Source organism: Meriones unguiculatus, chromosome 8 (genome assembly GCF_030254825.1).
Source record: "Meriones unguiculatus strain TT.TT164.6M chromosome 8, Bangor_MerUng_6.1, whole genome shotgun sequence".
Classification (NCBI taxonomy): Eukaryota; Metazoa; Chordata; class Mammalia; order Rodentia; family Muridae; genus Meriones; species Meriones unguiculatus.
Window position 1 is genome coordinate 104,795,622 of NC_083356.1, and position 19,443 is coordinate 104,815,064.

Genomic DNA, 19,443 nt, shown 5'->3' on the forward strand with positions numbered 1-19,443 from the left:
TGGCCACTAATTTTATAGTAGTCTGTTACATAGAAATAGATTAACTTCAATAGGATGTATGTATGTATTCATGCATCTATGTGTGTATGTATGTATTGGATGGGTTTATATATGTATAAATAATTATTGAATGGTCTCTCTATACATATTTTGATGATATTTCTTGACTGGACCTTTCCATGATTTTAAAATTATTGTTATTTAACTTCAAAAGCACTATATTTTCAGTGAGAAAATCTGAAGAAAGAAAAGCCAACATAGAATAACTGGCAGTCCTCCCCTGTAGAGGTAAACAGCACGAATATGCAGGAACCCTTCAGTTTAGGCAGGTTAGATAGTGCTGTCTTGATAGGATAAGTGCATATTCACAGGCAAAAGAAAAAGCAACCACAGATATCATTCAATCTGTCTGTTACAGCACCAGACTGAGGCTGGAAAACCAGACTTTCAGGAATAGAGAGAGCCTTAATTTGAGCTTTTTATAGAAACACACAATTTTCTAAAGCATATACTTTGCTCATGTAGGATATTGTTTTTTCTCATTTGTCTCTTTATAATCCAGGCTAGCTAACTTCCTAAAACACCCGGCTTTCTGACAATTAACCGACAAAGGTCCATCCAGGTAAACATCTGAATATAGAAAGCCCTTCCTAATGGTTAAATCTGACCCTTATCTGACAATTGAGTTGGGATGAAACTAAAGAATTGTGAAATGGTCTGTAATAAAGTCTCCATAAATGTTTACAGCTGTGGTATCTAAACAACAACAATAGGCCACGTTCTTGGTCAAAAATTTCCAACTGCTTTTTAGCTCTAAGCATCTATATCTTAACTTAGGGCTTCTATTGTTGTGATAAAACATCATGTTCAACAGAAACTTGGGGAAGAAAAGATTTATTTCATCCTATACTTCCAGGTAACAAACTGGAGGAAGCCAGGGCAGGGATTCAAGATGAGAACTGGACACAAGAACTGAATCAGAAGCCAAGGAGGAAAGTTGTTTTCTGCCTTTCTCTCATGACTTCCGTAGCCTGGTTTCTTAGTCTGGTACCATCTAAGACCATCTGTCTAGCAATGACATAGTGAGTGGGGCCCTTCCATATCAATTCTCAATCAAGAAAATACCCTAAAGACTTTCCTACCAAGCTTATGGAGGTATTTTCTCAGTTAAGAGTTTTTCTACCTAGACAAGTCTATGTTTGTATCAAGTTGACTACAAACTGTCAGCCTAATCGGATTCCTCATCTTCCACCATGAGAGAGCCTCTGAGATGCTATCAAACATTATTTAGGAAATTCAAAATTTCTATCTTCACCTGAATTTGTCTATGGGCATGGGAAGACGCAGGTGGAAGGACATTCCCAAAAGGGAAGGAGGCTCACACCTGTCCCTCTCCTTTGCTTATTTTAACTGAAGTTCAGAGACATGACTGATGTCGAAAGTGGGCATGTTATTCTGAAGCAGATAATAAAATAACAAGATAAATATCTGGATAGTCAGTAGATATGTGATATTTGGAAGACATAAATTTAATATTGTCTTAACCAGAGTTAACTTGAGGTCTTCCATCATTTTCATATATTAATTTATCAATATACCTTCATGGGATATTTATACTATAATTTTAACAGTCAAATAGGATGCATCCAATTTAGATGTTTCTACATGGTAGTACCAGGAAAGGTTCATTAATAAAAAGAAATTTTGGAAGTCACAGGAGAGGTTATTTTGTTTTTATTAAAGTCTACATTAATAAAAAAGACAAATGGCTTGCTGGAACATGCATCGGTAGTAAACTATACACCATGGAGTTCTGGGATGTGTAGCTTTGCTTTTCCAGCAAACTGGTAAAATTCCTGGCCTGCAAAGCAGGAGAATTCTCTCTGCAGGGTCTACATGGATTCCCCCTCTGCAGGTCATTATGTGCGTTTTATGAGAAACGTGGGTATGTGGTTGGTGTGACTGGCCAGGTCTTGCCAGTTGGGATGTGCTGAGAAATCCTACTCAATAGTAGATATGAGGTCTGAGTTGGAGAAACTTCACTCTGATTTGACAAGTGGGTTCTCAGTGTCCATTGCTGTGTTGTTGTAGAGATGAAGCTTACTGTTTGAAAGCTTTATGGAGAGTATTTCTACTGTGGATCTGGAATAATTTAATCCTTGCTGTAGTTTGTAATTTTTTCTTCTTCAAAAAGTGATGAAACATTTCTTAGGCTATAGAAGTTGAGGTGACCACCTGTTCTTTGATGTTCTTTGATACAATGGAAAATAACATTATTTTTAAATAATAAAAATAATGAATTTTTAACTTTTATTCTTCCTCGATACTTTTTTCAACATATTCACAAAGTGACGGGATTGAAGAGATGAAGCTAGATGCTGGGTGCCCTTGAACGTCTCTTAGTTAAATAGCTCTATAAATGTTAAACTGGAATAATTAAGAGCTCATATATTTACCTTATAACCTCACTTTTCCTTCTGATTTAATAAAGTTTAATTCACCACATTTTAGTCTTATGTTAGTCATATGAGGCTAGAAGAAAGGGTGTTATTACCTCTAGGGTGGGCTGGTAAAGATACTAGGATTTACAAGAGAGTAGTCGTGATGATATGACCCAAAGTATTAAAAGGGAAGTAGAGAACAGCACAGCACCCTGGCAATAGAAGGTTAGAGGCACCTGTGGCTCCCTCTTCCCTGTAGAGCATTGTGTTCTCATACAGGATGATTGCCAGAACACATTTGTCATAAAGAATGGCAAGTGGGGCTAAAAATAGGATGTAAGTAAAGAGGCCAAGGAACCTTGTGACTATAATCCCAAGTATTCCCTAAGGTAGACATATGGGGCAAGCTATCTTTGTATCTCCAAATCCTATTTACATCCCTGTACTGGTTAGTTTTAGGTAACTCGACAACTTGACAGAACCTGGGAGGAATTGCTCAACTGGGGAATTGCCTCCATCAGGTTGGCCTGTGGGCATGCCTGTGGATCAGTTTATTGATTAGTGATTGATGTGGGAGTGCCCAGACCACTGTGGATGTTGCCACCCTTGGACAGGTGGTACTGGCTTTCATCGGGAAGGCAGCTGAGCAAGCCACGAGGAGCAAGCTGGTAGGCACAGCTCCATCACGGCTTCTGCCTTAGTTCTTGCCCCCAAGTTCCTGACTGGAGTTCCTGCTTGGATTTTTTCAGCCATGGATTGTTATCTGGAGGTATAAAATGAACTGAGTCCTTTAAACTTCAAGTTACTTTTGGCCTGTGTTTTATCACAGGAACAAAATTCAAAACAATCTCCTTTTATTCTGAATTTGACTAATTTTGTTTACTCCTGAACTATATTTTTTTTTTTACTTCATGCTAAAGGTATGTGTGTTCATGTCTGTGGGAATAGTAATTCTTTTGAGGCAAGAATCACATTTATAATGTAGATTATAATTGTTTTCATCAATCCATGCAGTGGTGATTTGTATCATTGTTTTTTTCTCATTAAAAATGTACCAAATGGAAACACTTTTCAGCTATAAAGAAAAGCGAAATCATGAAATTTTAAGTAAATGGATATAACTAGAAAAGATGATGTTAAGTGAGTAAACCAGATCCAGAATGATAAATGTTACTTTCATCTAAATTTCCTAGCTCCAAATCTTTAGATATGAATGTATAATATAAACTAACTAAAGAAACAGAAAAATAAAAGGGACTGATGCTCAATGCAGGGCAACAGGTTGAAAAGAGCCAAGAGAAGGAATAGCAGTGTGCTAAAAATCTGAAGGAAATGGGTAAAACAGGAGGGTTCTAATTTTGGAGGGGAGAGGGTGATTAATACAGAAGGATAAAGGAGGAACAACTAACAGAAAGGATATCTGGAAAAGTCGTAAGGAAGCATACTATTAACTATCTATCTAAAACTGCCCAAAATATTATAGACAATTGCTGTTGCCATGTTGCCTTTTAGAGGTAGAAGGTAAGTCCGTAGTGCTGAAGATGCCATGCACTTCAGACACAGAAGACCCAAGTTCTATCTGAACTAAAAACCTACTCACTGAGGCTACCTTTCAGGGAACCAGAAGGTGCCATTTAAGCTTCCAAAACAAGGAAGCAACCAAGAGTCCTATGCAGCTAGGATACCTATAAACCCACAAGGACAAGCACGGCATGACCACCAGAAGAATGCAGTAGTGGCATGTGATTGGAATTAGGTGCTTTCAACAAGAGGACACCATGCCTGGTACTGGAAAACTAGCCAACCTAGGGCTAGTGTGGTCATGGATCTTGGAAGAGAACCTTCAGCTGCTACTTTACTAAACCAGCACAATCTCTGACTATAGTCTAAATATTTATTATTATAACCACAGAAAGGTGCAGTTTTCACCAGTAATTAAGGAAGCTTCTCCCTGCAACAGATGGAGATCGTTACGGAAAAACTACAACTGATTAAAATGCAAAGCTGTGGAGCCCGGTCCCAATTGATACATCTACAAGACAAATTCTGAGCACATAAGGCTCAGAGAGCATTATTGAAGGGCTACCAGAAAGACTCTAAAAGCCGGAGGAACGCAGAGCTTGCAATGAGATTTTGTCTCCTTGAAATCAGGAAAGGAATGCTCATAAAGTCTCATCAACATGATTGCTTAAAATGAACCAAACGTGGACAAAAATAGACATGTCAATGTGAACTGGAAAAAGACCATGAGGCCTCAATACTACACATATAACTGTAAGAAAGTAAGGAATACTGAGAGTGGAAGAAATAGCCTTTTCCAAGAAAGAGCACACCAATCGGTTATTCAATACCAAATAGTTATCTCTGAAAATATACATACCCATAGTGTTACACAGGCTGAGCAAGCTGTGAGATATATGTCATGTAAACATGACATATATATTTATATGAATAGTAACAATTAAAGAATAGAGACCATGAATTTGAAGAGAACAAGAGGGTACATGAGAGAAAAGGAAAGGGAGAAATGACATAATTATAGCATAATCTCAAAAAATAAAAATTATTTTTAAAAAGGGCATGTGCCATTATGCTCCACCTAAAAGTAATGCAATTTTATTTGTAGTAAACTTTCTTGCTCAGACTTAGTTGGATTTGTGCATTTCCTTTTAGGAACAATAAAATTTAAAAGCTGACTTTTAAAAAATGTATCAAATAGAAGGAATGTTCTTAGAGGAATTGTCTAGGAGAAAACCTTGGGCAGTAAGTGGCAGTAATTTTAGTGTAGACAGCAATAACGAGCACCAGGAGAACATCTAAGTTGCAGAATTGGGACATTCATATGCCTCTAGGTTCTCTGAGGGGCTGAGAAATACACATTTTATTTCTGTTTATTGATACAGCCAAAGTAGTAAAAGATAACTGTTATTTCTGTTTATGTTCTCTCTCTCTCTCTCTCTCTCTCTCTCTCTCTCTCTCTCTCTCTCTGTTGGGGTGGTGATGAACAGGGACTTACTATATAGCCTTCACTGGCTTGGAACTCCCTGTGTATACCAGAGCCATCTAGAATTTATGAAATCTGCTTACCTCCGCCTCATAGGTACTGTGATAAAAGGTATGTGCCACCATATCTGGCAAAAGATAAGTTTTAGAAACAAATAACCCAGGGCCATGCACAGTATGTCTTTAATCCCAGCACTTGGGAGACTCGGGTAGGATGATTGCTGAATTTGAGGTGAGCCTATGCTACTCTCTTAGTCACTGTTCTTTTGCTGTGAGAAGACACCATGACCAAGGCAACTCTTATTAAAGCAACAACAGTAAGAACAACAATAACAAGAGCATTTAATTGAGGGCCTGCTCATAATTCAGATGTTAATCCAGTATCACAGTGGGGTGAGTGGTGGCACACACGATAACAGAGAAGTATCTGAAAGCTTTACATTCTCGATCTTCAGGCAGAGAGATGGGGGGAAGAGAGAGAGAACAGAGGATACACAGGGAGATAGGGCATGGCTCGGACTTTGAAACAAAGCCCATCCCTACTGACATACTTCTTCCAACAAGGCCACACTTCCTAATCCTTCTAATCATCTCAAACAGTTCTACTTCCTGGTGACTAAGCATTCAAATATATGATACTATGGGAGAGGGATTTTTATTCAAATCACCATAGCTATGGAGAGAGTCTTTGTCTCAAAACACTTAAAAAGGGAGTGGGCAACAAAATCATAAAATTTAAAATGTTTCCATTTAATTGGTTAATGTTTTTTTCTCTTGACCCTCAAAAATAACAGAATATCATTGTTACTGAGATGGAAGATATTGCTGCATCTCCACATCTCTGGAGATGGACCTAACTGGGGTGTCCAGGAAATGAGGAAATGAGCTATTTGAACACATGGACACAGAAAAGTAAGGATTGGGTAGACTGTGCTCTCTGATGGAGAGCATGCCAGAAACAAAGTGCATTTATTATATACAGTTGAGCATGAAAGTAGGTTTATTATATACATCCGAACACAAAGGCATGTTTAACTCACCTTGGTAGGAGCAGCCTGTAGGAGAGCAGTCTTCAGACAAAAGGAGAAAACTATGGTGGACATTTCCTGTGTATACTATCAAAACTCCCAGTTGGACCAAGGAAGTCCTTGCCATCCCTCTGAGCCTCACTTGAAGAAGGCTTTGTCATTGTCATGGGCCTGAGGTTTTGCTCTTTGATGTGCCCATGTTGCTATCAAGAAATATACATTCACTAGGACTTTGGACTTCACTTGTTCTCTACAGGATATGGTCAAATGCAAGAGAATGGAGTGAGTTATGATGGGGCATGGGTTTAGAGGCACCTATGAATACATATTTTAATTTTAATCCATGTAGCTGTACATATAAACTTTTCAAGCATTGAAGGCTGAAGTCAATGGTCTTCAACCTTCTGTGTTTCCCATTACATCTATCTTAAAGTTCTGCTTAGTAGAAACGTACTTTAAAAGAACTAATGATGCCAAAAGACTTAGAACTGAAGTTATACACCATCTGTCCACAAGTCCATGGGCTTTTCCACTTGTTTTCTGGATAAAGAGGTAGAAAAATGTAGTAGTTCCTCTTGATCAGCCCACTGTAGTCACAGGTTTAGAAAAATAAAAAATATTGACAAGGAAACACCATAAGATTCCCTAAATGAGTTTAAAATTGATGGTTTAAAAATGATTGTTAGCATTGGAAAAAAAAGTGGGGAACAGCCTAGAACTCATTGGCACAGGAGACAACTTCCTGAACAAAACACCAACAGCACAGGCTCTAAGAGCAACAATCAATAAATGGGACCTCATGAAACTGAAAAGTTTCTGTAAAGCAAAGGATACCGTCATTAAAACAAAACGACTGCCTACAGATTGGGAAAGAATCTTCACTAACCCTTTATCTGACAGAGGACTAATATCCAGTATATACAAAGAACTAAAGAAGCTGAAAAGCAGCAAACCAAGTAATCCAATTAAGAAATGGGGAACAGAGCTAAACAGAGAATTCTCGACAGAGGAATATCTAATGGCAGAAAAACACTTAAAGAAATGCTCATCCTCATTAGCCATCAGGGAAATGCAAATCAAAACGACCCTGAGATATCACCTTACACCCATCAGAATGGTCAAGATGAAAAACTCAAGCGATAACACATGCTGGAGAGGTTGTGGAGAAAGGGGAACCCTCCTCCACTGCTGGTGGGAATGTAAACTGGTACAACCACTCTGGAAAGCTATCTGGCGCTTTCTAAGACAATTAGGAATAGTGCTTCCTCAAGACCCAGCTATACCACTGCTAGGTATATACCCAAAGTTCGTTCAAGTACACAAAAGGGACACTTGCTCAACCATGTTTATAGCAGCTCTATTTGTAATAGCCAGAACCTGGAAACAACCCAGATGTCCATCAACGGAGGAATGGGTACAGAAATTGTGGTATTTTTACACAATGGAATACTACTCAGCAATCAAAAAGGAGGAAATCATGAAATTTGCAGGCAAATGGTGGGATCTAGAAAAGATCATTCTGAGTGAAATATCCCAGAAGGAGAAAGACAAACATGGGATATACTCACTTATATAGACCTATAAGATATGATAAACATAATGAAATCTATACACCTAAAAAAGATAATCAATTGAGAGGACATGGGGTAAGATGATCAATCCTCATTTAGAAAGACAGATGGGATGTGCATTGAACGTATGACAGGAGTCTACTGAGCGCATCTGAAAGACTCTAACTAGCAGTGTTTCCAAAGCAAAGACTCATGACCAAACCTTTGGCAGAGTACAGGGAATCATAAGAAAGAAGGGGGTTAGTATGATGGGGAAAGGATAGGAGCTCCACAAGGACCAAACATATCTGGGTACAGGGTCTTTTCTGAGACTGACATTCAACCAAGGACCATGTATGGATATAACCTAGAACCTCCACTCAGATGTAGCCTGTGGTAGCTCAGTAACCAATTGGTTTCCCAAAGTGAGGGGAACAAGGACTATTTCTAACAGGAACTCAATGACTGGCTCTTTGGTCTCCCACCCCCGAAGGGAGGAGCAGTCCTGTTAGGCCACAGAGGAGGGCTTTGCAGCCAGTCCTGAAGATACCTGATAAAACAGGATCAGATGAATGGGGAGGAGGTCCCCCCTATCAGTGGACTTGGAAAGGGGCACGGTGGAGATGAGGGAGGGAGGGAGGGACTGGGAGGGAATGAGGGATTGGGACACGGTTAATAAAATGTAACTGATAAAAAAAATAATAATAAACAAAAGAAAAAAGTATACAAATCACTAAAAAAAAAAAAATGATTGTTAGCTAACAGTTGAATCACTGGGAGTTCAGTAGAGGAACATAACCAAGAGAGGGATATGAATATCTTAGATGATATGGGCTGAGTGGTACAGCAATGGCAGTCTGCGTGTTGTAGAGTTGCATATGCAAGAGCTGCTCAGTCTACCATGCTAGGATCCGCAGTAATCCCGACACGGTGCAGAAGGTCCAAGGGATTTCTGAAGAGCTGGCTGTCTTCAGCCCATGCTGAAAGGCTGAAGAAACTGGGTTCTGATGACAGTAAAGGAAAGTCGCAGCAGCACTGATGCTTGTTGTTTTCAACCAGCAATAATCATGCCTTGGATAAATCTCATTGACTACGATACTGCCACTGCACAAAGCTAATGCCTATTCTTTTAATGAAAGAAAATCCCAACCGTTCGAATTTCTAATCTGACTCAGGAGCCAGATGCTGGGGTGAAAACCTGCTAGCTCAGAGAGGCAGAGAAATTAACCAGCTAATCTCCCTTTTCAGTTCAGGTCTGGATGGAATAAAACAAAACAAAACAAAAAAAACACCAAAGGCACACTAGCTCAGCTGACAGCCCAGAAGCAAAAGGCCAAAAAACAAACAAACAACCCCCCCAAAATAAAACAAAACAAAAACCAACATAGCAACAACAAAAAACAAAACAAAACAAAAAAACCACAGGTCAAAGGCTTGCTAGCTCAAAGCCCCCAAAGCCAAGGAGCTGAGGAACTGAAGCCTAAGCTAAAGCCAGAGCTTAAGCTAATAGCCCTTTCTTATTCTTCTCCATGTTGTCTTAAATACCCCTCAACTCAAAGTCCCTCCTACTCTTTAATCTCTGTAGACTGGTTTCTAGCTCCACCTCTTGACCTAGGGTTAACTTTATTATGTCCCATGTATGGAGAGCTCTTGTATTAAAGATGTGTCCTAGGGCTAGATGAAGTACCCCATTAATTACCTATTTACAATAAACAAAGTTAACAGATTAAAGGTGTGTGATAGAGATCAACCAGGCCAAATAAACAGGGATTTACAGTTCACTATTTGGGGGATCACAATGGGATCAAATACCCTGCAATGGATGCTCTCAGCAGGAAGGAACAGGGCAGGCAGGCAGGTAGGCAAACAAGTTCTGCTTTTCACTCTGCCCCTAGAAGCAAGCTGTGGCACACTTGCATCAGTAGGTGGTACAGAGGAGAGGCTATGTCTATGCTCTGACCTATGAACAACCTATGATTAGTAGTGAAACATTGCAGGTGAGCCTGCAACTACAACCAGTCCAGCACCAGGGGCCCAGCCAGGGAGCTAGCCTGTGATGACCACCTTTCTTGCGCTATACAGGTCTTGGGTGCAGGAGAGGGGCAGACCATCTTCAAAATGACCCCTGCTAGGCACCACAATGCACAAGCAGGACATAGCACTCCTGAGGCCACTCCTGAGTCAACCCCACTAAGACACCACTAAGAGGAGCAAGTGGGTGGTGGAGAAATGGCAATGAAAGAGAAACAGAATGATGTGGGCACAATGAAGAAAGGCAGAACTGTAGAGTCAAGGGTAGCAAGGAACTGCCTGATGTGAGTACCTGGTGATGCCATCTAGGACCGTGGTAGAGTCCTGGCTTGTACTGCCACCAGGGCCCATGTCTGAAAATGCTGTTGGGAATCCCAAAAGACACAAGAAAGGAAGGAAACCAGCCACTTGTTGGGATTCACACCTGTGCAGTCCCAACAGCCAAGTCTTGCTTTTGCTCTTATCCCCCTTGATTCATAGCTCTGGGCTATCCTAAGTCAATGGGTAGCTGTTGATTCAAGGCCTGGTGAACTGGGCAGTTGCAGGAGGAACTCTCAGTGCTGTGGAGGGCAGCTCCTTTCCATGGCTTGCTGGATGTAGTGGAGTCTGAAGCAGATAAGGTCCTTTAAGAAGCAGATATCATGAAAGTACCAAAAGCCTCAGGATTTTTCTAAAGCAAGGCAATTACCAGTTCCTTGGCCTCCTGCTCCTTTGGGATTTCAGTGGCAGCTGCCAGCTTCACTCTACCTCCTTCCCCTCCTACGTTTTGGTCTATTGGAGAGCTAGGCTAGAAGAAAAGGAGAGGGATTCATGAAGTAGTCAAGGGGGATCACTGCTTGAGCTCAGCATCATGCAAGAGATGGCTGACTGGAACACTGGGTTAATGAAGCTTCCGAGGCTGCTGTCTGATTAGGGGGGAAGAGCGGAAGAGGAGAACCTCTTTACTAGTAGTGGGAGGGATCAGGGCTGTATCATGAGCAGTCAATAGATATTCTGGACAGCTTGAAATTTCCTCTGCATCTTGTAACTCCCCAGTTCTAGGCGAGGATTAGGATAGGCATGGAATGACTAAGAGCAAGAGTGGGAAATATTGTTGGCCATTCCTGAGGATAAGGCAAATCTATGCATTGTTGCAGCAAGCAAAGCAATGAACAGGATGAGGCAGCGAGAGCCATATAAATGTGGGTCCTAGTCAGTTTTAATTATTGCTATTATTTTCACTTTGCAATATTGCTTTTTGCCATATGCTTTTACTAACTGATGTGGTCCAATGGGCATGTGTCTAGAGAAAAACAATAGTGTGGGTTCCCAATTTGCAAAAATAGAACCTTTGAAAATGTGAAACACTGATTTGGTGAGGTAACATTAACATGCTATACTAAGTGGCTTCGTAGTTATTTGGGACTAATTCCTCCGCACGGAGAGCCATACAGGAAAAGGGCCAATGAGATGATTCAGAGAGTAAAGGCACTTACTGCTAAGCCTAAAGACCTAAGTTTGCTCCCCACATGGTAGAAGGGGAGAACAGTTTCCAGCAAGTCGTCCTCTGACCTCCACATATATATTGTGGCAAGATTGTGAATACACACACCCCACAAATAAATGTAAATGAAGGAACAAGAAAAAAGAGTGAAACCTAGGGGAAAAAAATCATTCTTTTTTTTTTTTTTTTCTTCGTGAAATTGTTTCTTTTCGGCATTGATTTTCCATTTTATCTTATTGTTTCCCCTTATCTGGTTCTTGTCTCACAGTTGCTACAAACTATTTCCTGCTAGCCAAAAACTCCAAGATGGTTCTAAGACAGCATCACAGCTGTCACTTGCCACACAGGCAGCCAGGTGCTAAGCCTGATCTGAGGAAGTAACACCAAAAAAAACCAAAATCATATGACCAGGGCAGGACTCCACTAAGGTTTGTAATAAACACTGCTACCTTCTTTAATCCCCATCTTGTTGCATAAGCAGCACTTGACTCCATTAAAAGGATTTGCAATTCCCTACAGGCTAGAGAAGGAACATTCCAGACTTCAGCTGCGTTCCCATGACCTCTCTTCCCAGGGGCCTGTCCAGATGTGGTGGGAAGTACAGAGTGGGGAAAAAAAATCTCTTCATGCTTGATGCTGGCCTGGCTTTAAACATCCCTACTACAAAGGAAGAAAATGCTACCTTTTATTATCATGAACTATATAAAGCCTATTGAAATAAGATGCAAATTTTCAGAGATGTTATGAACCTAAGGATTGGACACGTGGAATACTAAAAGGAAAACAAAACCAAACCCAAGAAAATAGACGTTTTAAAGTGTAAGTATGAAGTTCTGTGAATTTGGGGGCACAAAGGGTGTTATACTAAAGAGTGTATGTATTTTATTTTTGGATAGCTTTTGGAGTAACATAAGAGGTATCTGATAAAGTCAATGCCTTTATGCCTCCCCTCTCACATAGCACGTTTCCGTAGGCAATGAAAACAAATTAGGTTTCTGTTCCCCTTTTAATGTAGTTCGCCAGTGGCTATTAGATATTTAACTCCCCATTGGCCCAGTCAGAAGGACAAACAATTACATGGTTTTCACATTTGCCCTTTCTGATGTTCCCTGCTTAGAAGAAGGAATTCGCTCTTAGACATTTCTTCTGCAATGAATTTTCTATTTCACAACGAGCTCTGAAATTGTTTCCCCACCATCCATCCATGAGAAGTCTACTTTGTCTGTGTTCACTTTTCTAATGAACTAAGACAGGTAACTTTTGTCTAACATGTCACCTGGCAAAATTTAAGCAAAGCAACTTATGTCCTTCAGGGAGTTTGTAGTAATAAACTTGCAGAGTCAGGAATCTGGTCTCTTTTAATGGTGAAGTTCCTAACACATTTTCAACTACTCATGATCTGGTCACCCAAACACTGGCAAGTCCAGACCCTGGGACCAGTTTTGTGATGGAATTAAACCCCATGCCTAGGCCATTGACTACACAGCATCCCTGGACAGTGGGATTTGGTTGTTTTTTTTTTTTTTTTTGTTCTTTTGTTTTGCTTTATTCTCAGCCAGCCCAATACTGCTTATCTTAGACAGGAACCTAAGAATTCTACTTCTCCTTTTATACCCTTCCCCTCACTAATTTTCTTAACCTTGTCCTTATTTCTTTTTCTTCCCAGATGCCTAATGCTCATTTTGGGTGGGGCAGTATCTAATTCCTTTTCTCTCGGGAGAATTCTCACTGTTGTGTGGAAGAACAGGCTGCCTCTTCTTTTTTTCTTTTTAATTCCTTTTATTTTATGAGAACAGGGTCTCACTTTGTATCCCTGGTTAGAGTCCAGGATGGCGTAGAACTCACAGAGACCCACCTTCTTCTCCCTACTGAGTGGCACCACACAGTCCGTTAACTGTTTCTTCAGGCAACACTCAGACACACCACACACACACACACACACACACACACACACACACACACGCGGATTTTAATTGCCCTTCTTAAGACTTTTTCAGGTTGCACCTTGCTCTGAGCTATTTAATACTGTGCAAAACAGTTATTTGTCCAGGCTGTCCTTGACCCGAGAGCTGTGCTATGAGCAACATTTGTCCACATTTGTAATGCCAACACTGAGACTAGAGGATTCTGTCCATTGTCGGACACACAAATGGCACCATCTGTTCAGTACAATCCAGGACCCATAGGCTGACCACTTAATTCTAAAAGTAAAATTTGTGCCACCCTATCAATTTATCAAAGTAAATCGGGATTAGACCGTATGAAAATGTTAGCATATTTAAAACCATATAAGAACACTAGGCCCTAGAACATACTGAACAATCCTGACAGTGAAAGCACGCAGAACTTTCATTTGGATCCCATAGAGAAGCAGACACGGACACTGGGGTGGCAGCAGTCCCCCAAAACCTGCCATAAGAACACACAGTGTGTGCATGAAGGGACCCATGGGCAGAGAAGTACCAATTGCCCTAGAAGCTTCATTTTAGCTTGGTCCCCATTGTTGGTGTGGCCCACCCAGATGCCTATCTGGACCTGTGACCTTTCCCTCTATGTATACATTTGTCTGTTGGGACCTGCTATTTGTCCACTTGCCCGTTTTTCTAGCTGAACCAAGTGTGGCTCGCTGTCTCCATGGCCTCCGTGCTCCACTTCTGTATCTTGACACTCTGAGGCTATGGTCAATTCTGAATCTGCAACTGGACTGTGCCGCTGTCTCAAGCAGGCCCCTAACAGGCTGCACTATCTAATTCCCATAACATCTCCTTTACACAATTATCAGTCAGGTCTCTTTGGATGGTCTGGAGCTCTGCTTTGGCCTTTTAAGCCCTTTGCAGCTACTCTGTAACCTAGATAAGCATATGTAGGCGGATGTTTTTCTTTTTCTCTGTGTTATTCTCTTTCTGTGAAAAGTTTTGCGTGAAAGTTATTATTGGTAGTTGAGAGTAGAATGAAACAGCTTGTATTCCACTGTCAAGTCAGGATTTCTTGGAAACTTCCAGCCAGAAAAAAGACAACATAGCTTATGGGTTGGTTGTCATTGAATAAAATATGTTGTTAAAAGACACCAATTTGTCCATCTCTCTTTCTGACATGGTATGTTTATGACACTATTTAAAATGTTAACATGTGCCTCTATCACACACACACACACACACACACACACTTCACAGAAGAGAGTATAGACACTGACCTAGGTAAGAAAGTCAAATTCCTCTCATTTTACCAAGGATGGGCAATCTCTTAGAAGAGCCTGGAAATGTGCTAGTGCACATCTTCCTGTATCTTTGATTTTGCTTCTGGAAATGGTACACCTGCTTGTCATCCTCTGGCTCACCAGAGCAAGACTTTCCTACTGCTAGCGCCTGGCAGTCTTCCTCCACCTCTGAGCTACCACTAATCAGCCACCTGCCACTGGAGATCAGTTTGTCCTGCTATAAACTTTCATGTTGATGAAATCCGTTGGTCAACGATCATTCATGTTTTGCTTCACCAATTATTTTACAATTCACTCATATCCCTGAATTTTTATTATTTATCTCAAGTGTTAAGTAATATACCATAATTAATATGTCTTAATTACTTATTAATACACTCATATGCTTGAGCTGCTTCCACTTTTCAGTCACAATGTAAAAAGCCTCTGTGAATATTTATGTTTCAGTCCTAATGTAGACAATTTTCTCCTAACGGTGCCACTGAGTAACAGAATAGATGCATGTTTAGCCCCATAAAGCACTACACGATTTTCCCAACTTACAAGGGGTCCTATCTACTGTATGAACTTCCCAGTATTGGTTGTTAACAGATGTAAAATATCAGGAAATCTAAGGGATATACTGTGATGTGGAATTTTGATTTTACGTCCACTGTTAGAAAGGTATCTTTTAGACACAGTACCCAGCATACAGAAGACTCTCAACAAATACTTGTTAGACTGATCTAAATTAAACACAGAAGGTGTGGTTAGTTTATAGAGTTAGGGTTAACTTATTCTCTGGAACTTAAAAGGTACAGAGCAAGTAATCCAAGGGCAGGATTAAAGACAATTTTCGGAATTTAAGAGAACAGTGTGTGTTCTCTCTTCTGCCTAACAAATACACGTTAGGCAATTTGCCCAAGGGAATATAGGTAGGTGGTGGGACATGATGAGAAAGCACACATCCTCCTTTTCAATTGAATTCTCCTGCTTAACTCAAGGTAAATTTAAAACATTGATTTCTTGATGTCATTTTATTGAATTTGTGTTTTATTTGATTACATTTTGACTCAATTATCCCTTCCAGTTCAGCAGAACAAACTTAGGCCTGTGACAACAATCTAACCCATTCTCTAAAATTTACTTCACTTCATGAAAACATATTGCAGTCTCTTGATATCTGATTGACAAGTGAATCTTACTCACTTCAGAAGAACTACAGATTGGGTATCATATTTTGCTGCTTACGTTAGTATTATTTGATAATCAGCAAGAGGTTAACCAATTCAGAGGTGAGTTGCCTTTTTAAAAAGTACAAGTCGAATCAGCTCTGAGTCCTGTTATTGCATTTAGCTGTGACTCAAATGAGCTGTGTCACCTATTGATCGGCTGCAACACGCCATAGGCCGGACCAACGCATCTGCGCCATGTAAAAAGTTGAGTCAAGGAGCTAGTGAAACACACTTTTTTGAAGGCCCCTGGTTCCTAAATTTTCAGAGTTCAGTAAGGATTTCCTTGCAGCAAAAATTCTCTTTAGACAAAGAAATACAGGAACCAGGCATTATATTGTGGTTCAGATGTTAGAAATGGGAAACGTCTGTAAACATTCTTCCATCTGGTGATTTTCATTAACTTCTTAATAAACAAAAATAAAACAAAACATAAACACCTTTTCCCATTCTTATTTAGATGGGGTAAAAAAGAAAGCAATTGTCCTTTTAAACCTGCATGCATGTTTCAATCATTATGCATTTCTAACAGGGTAATGGAGTACATTGCATCAGCGATGTACTTGAAAGTTTGGACTCTCCCATGTGTAAGCTGTTTTTCTTTGAATTACAGTGTGTGTGACAAGCCCTGGCCTCTTCAATCACTGGGTAGAACATGTGAAAATCACTTTAGTTTGTACTCCATGTTCATTATTCCTCCAAATAGCGTATTTTGGTAGTTTAATCATAGTTCTTGACCACGGTCTTGAAATTAAGAGATAAAAGTAATGCCTAAATGTGGTATCCCAGTCCCCAAAATAGCCGAGGAACAAACTATTATTGAGAAAGATGGATGGGCGTGGCCAAAGAGACTGTTTTATATTAGTTGAAGAAAATGTCTGAAAATGTTCGTGTTTTTTCTCCTTTATGAGCAGCACGATGGAGGGAAGCGGGAAGTGAGGATTAACCCACTGGAAACTTGATAGCTGGTTGGTGCTATGCCTGACAGTGTGTCTACAGTGCAGTGTCTGTCATGCGCTGTTCATGACGGACACAGTTCACACTGTGAGTTATTGAATGGCCTCATTTACGCTTCACTATGGTCCTGCAAAGCTTACCATTAAGCGCTGAAGGTGAAGCCCTTTAGTTTTAATACTGGTATGATAGTACAGGCCCACTTAAGCTCAGCACTGGGCCATTCTGAAATTCACACTCCTCCCAATAGCATGCATTTCTTTCCTGTATGTCTCAAGAGATGTTAATATTTGAACGATGAACAAAAACTTAACGATTAGATTTTTATGTAACTTCTCAAATTCAACAAGCAGGGTAGATTTTTAGTTCTCCTGTGTTTTCCAAAAGATTTAAACAGTTTTCAAGTATTTGTCCCATTTTGAGTAGCTCAGGTTAGGCTGTTAAAATATATTTGAGGTTAAAAAAAACTGTATTTGAAAAAAAAATGTATTTGACTTGAGTCAATGACCTTGTACTTACATATAATTATTATTGATGATACTTTAATGTTTTTGCTTGTATATAAATGCTTGTATATAAGACATATCTGTGAGTGGCAGCTTGTGCTATCATTAGCGCCTTAGTAGCCATTCATTGTCCACCTATGTGTTTGTTCTAACAGCCTTGTGACTCTCAAATCCTTTTGTAGCATATTACTAAGCCATTAGTTCCCACCAATCCTCAGACTGATGATGTTATCAGATAGCACCCACAGCCTCTGAAGCTGGTGGCAGACGCCTCCCTACTTTGTTGTAACCCCGATGTTTCTACCAATAGATTTGAAAAGTACCTCGATGTATGATTTTCTTTTATCTTGTAACTATGAAAACATCGTTGACTTGAAAACTGTGAAAACTGTTACCACACTCAAACATGGTCTTTGAGGTTACCTGATCCATGGCCACTGATCTTTGGCTCCAGAAGAAACTCTATTCTCCTTGAGATGAGTGCTGTGCTTTGATGGTGGCAGTTTTGGCTGCCCATTGTGGGGCTCCTGTGGCAAACCACAGTGACCAGAGGAGTCATCCAGATGGGTGCTAGGTCCAGGCACTGGCCCCTTGTCCTCAGTTTCTGGTACCTGCATCTTCGCTGGATGTTGGTGAATTCTTTCTGAAGACTGGTTTGCTCTGCAGTCCATTGTTTCACACTGAGCCTACTATTTTGATATTATTATTTTGGTTATTTATCTCATTTTGTTTGTATTCTGACATTCAGGAATAGCCACTCACTAACCACTCAGACACCAGACTCAACTCAACAGAGGCTTATTGAATGCTAAACAGAAACTGACCAGTGAGGGCCAGACTATAATGTTGGTCTGTTCCTAAGGCAAGTTTTTTTTAAATACAAAAAACCATAACCAGGTGACAACTAGGTAAAAAAACTGTATTCAGGTGTAGGAAACAAGCCTCAATTAGGTAACAACCAGGTAACAAAAATGCAACCAGGTATCCAGATGTAGGAAGCAACATTACATTATTTTGACTAGCTAGACAAAGCATTTCTAACTGACCTTTAATTTGATTGTTCTGCAGTTGCACAGTATCCAGGTAACAAAGTATACAAAGTTTGAGAAATGAAATAGAGCTGTAATCAAAATGGAGAGTTGGAGGCAAAATGGCTTCTGATATGCAAAAGGGTACAGCAGGTGTTAACAGAGAAATGATACTTATGCTAAGAACTAAAGCAGGTTTCAAAGGGGCTATAGTTTAAGATCTAAAAGAAGGACTATAGAGTTTAAGCAGAGTACAACCCTGAGCCTTTGGCTTCAGAGCATCCGAAACCTTTTTTTGTTTGATTGTTTTTTTTTTTTCAGAGATCATTTATTTCTAACACTCAGCTTTTTATCCTGATACCCCTCCAGTACCTACTTCTGCATTTTTCTGAGACCTCTCCTGCTTTCTGCAACCTTGGCACCTTAAGTTTGAGTGCCCTAATACAATAAAAATACTGAAAATGAGGGGTCTTTCCCTTTTACCCCAAAAGGGCTGAGGTTTCAAGGAGAATATCCCACACTGGATAATCACTTTATAGACCATCCCCATCCCCCATACTGTACTCCTGAGTTTGAAGGAATGTTATTGGCACACACAGACAAAACAGTTGATCACCCAGTGTCTTGAGCATGCTCACGCTCTTGTCAATGTTCAGGCCAAGCCAAAGACCCAGTGGGAGGAACCAACCTCAGGATGAGAGCTATGGGAGCTGCTTCCAGAAGCAACATTCCAATGTGGTCCAATACTCCTATATCCCTATGGCTAGTGTGAAGAATCGTCCAAGTTTTAGGAGAAAACTGGGAAACAGATTTAAGGAAGGAGGACATATTTGGAAATAAATCACAGTTTGGAATTCTGGCAGTTTTTATTTCTGGTAATTATGCTAATTCAACAAATATTTGGGACATGGATGGGAAAATCTAACTCAAGATAACTTGGCACATACTCTGTCATTGGGGGAGCATTCTTTTCTGTGTGTTAACTGAAAAT

The 19,443-nt window shown here is 40.1% G+C and overlaps 2 pseudogenes; one reads left to right on the forward strand and one right to left on the reverse strand.

The window, feature by feature from the left end:
* Positions 1 to 9,058: 9,058 nt before the first annotated feature.
* LOC132656159 (U4 spliceosomal RNA) lies at positions 9,059 to 9,138 on the reverse strand (annotated as a pseudogene).
* A 768-nt stretch (positions 9,139 to 9,906) lies between these two features.
* On the forward strand, positions 9,907 to 10,015 carry LOC132656149 (small nucleolar RNA SNORA17; annotated as a pseudogene).
* Positions 10,016 to 19,443: the final 9,428 nt, after the last annotated feature.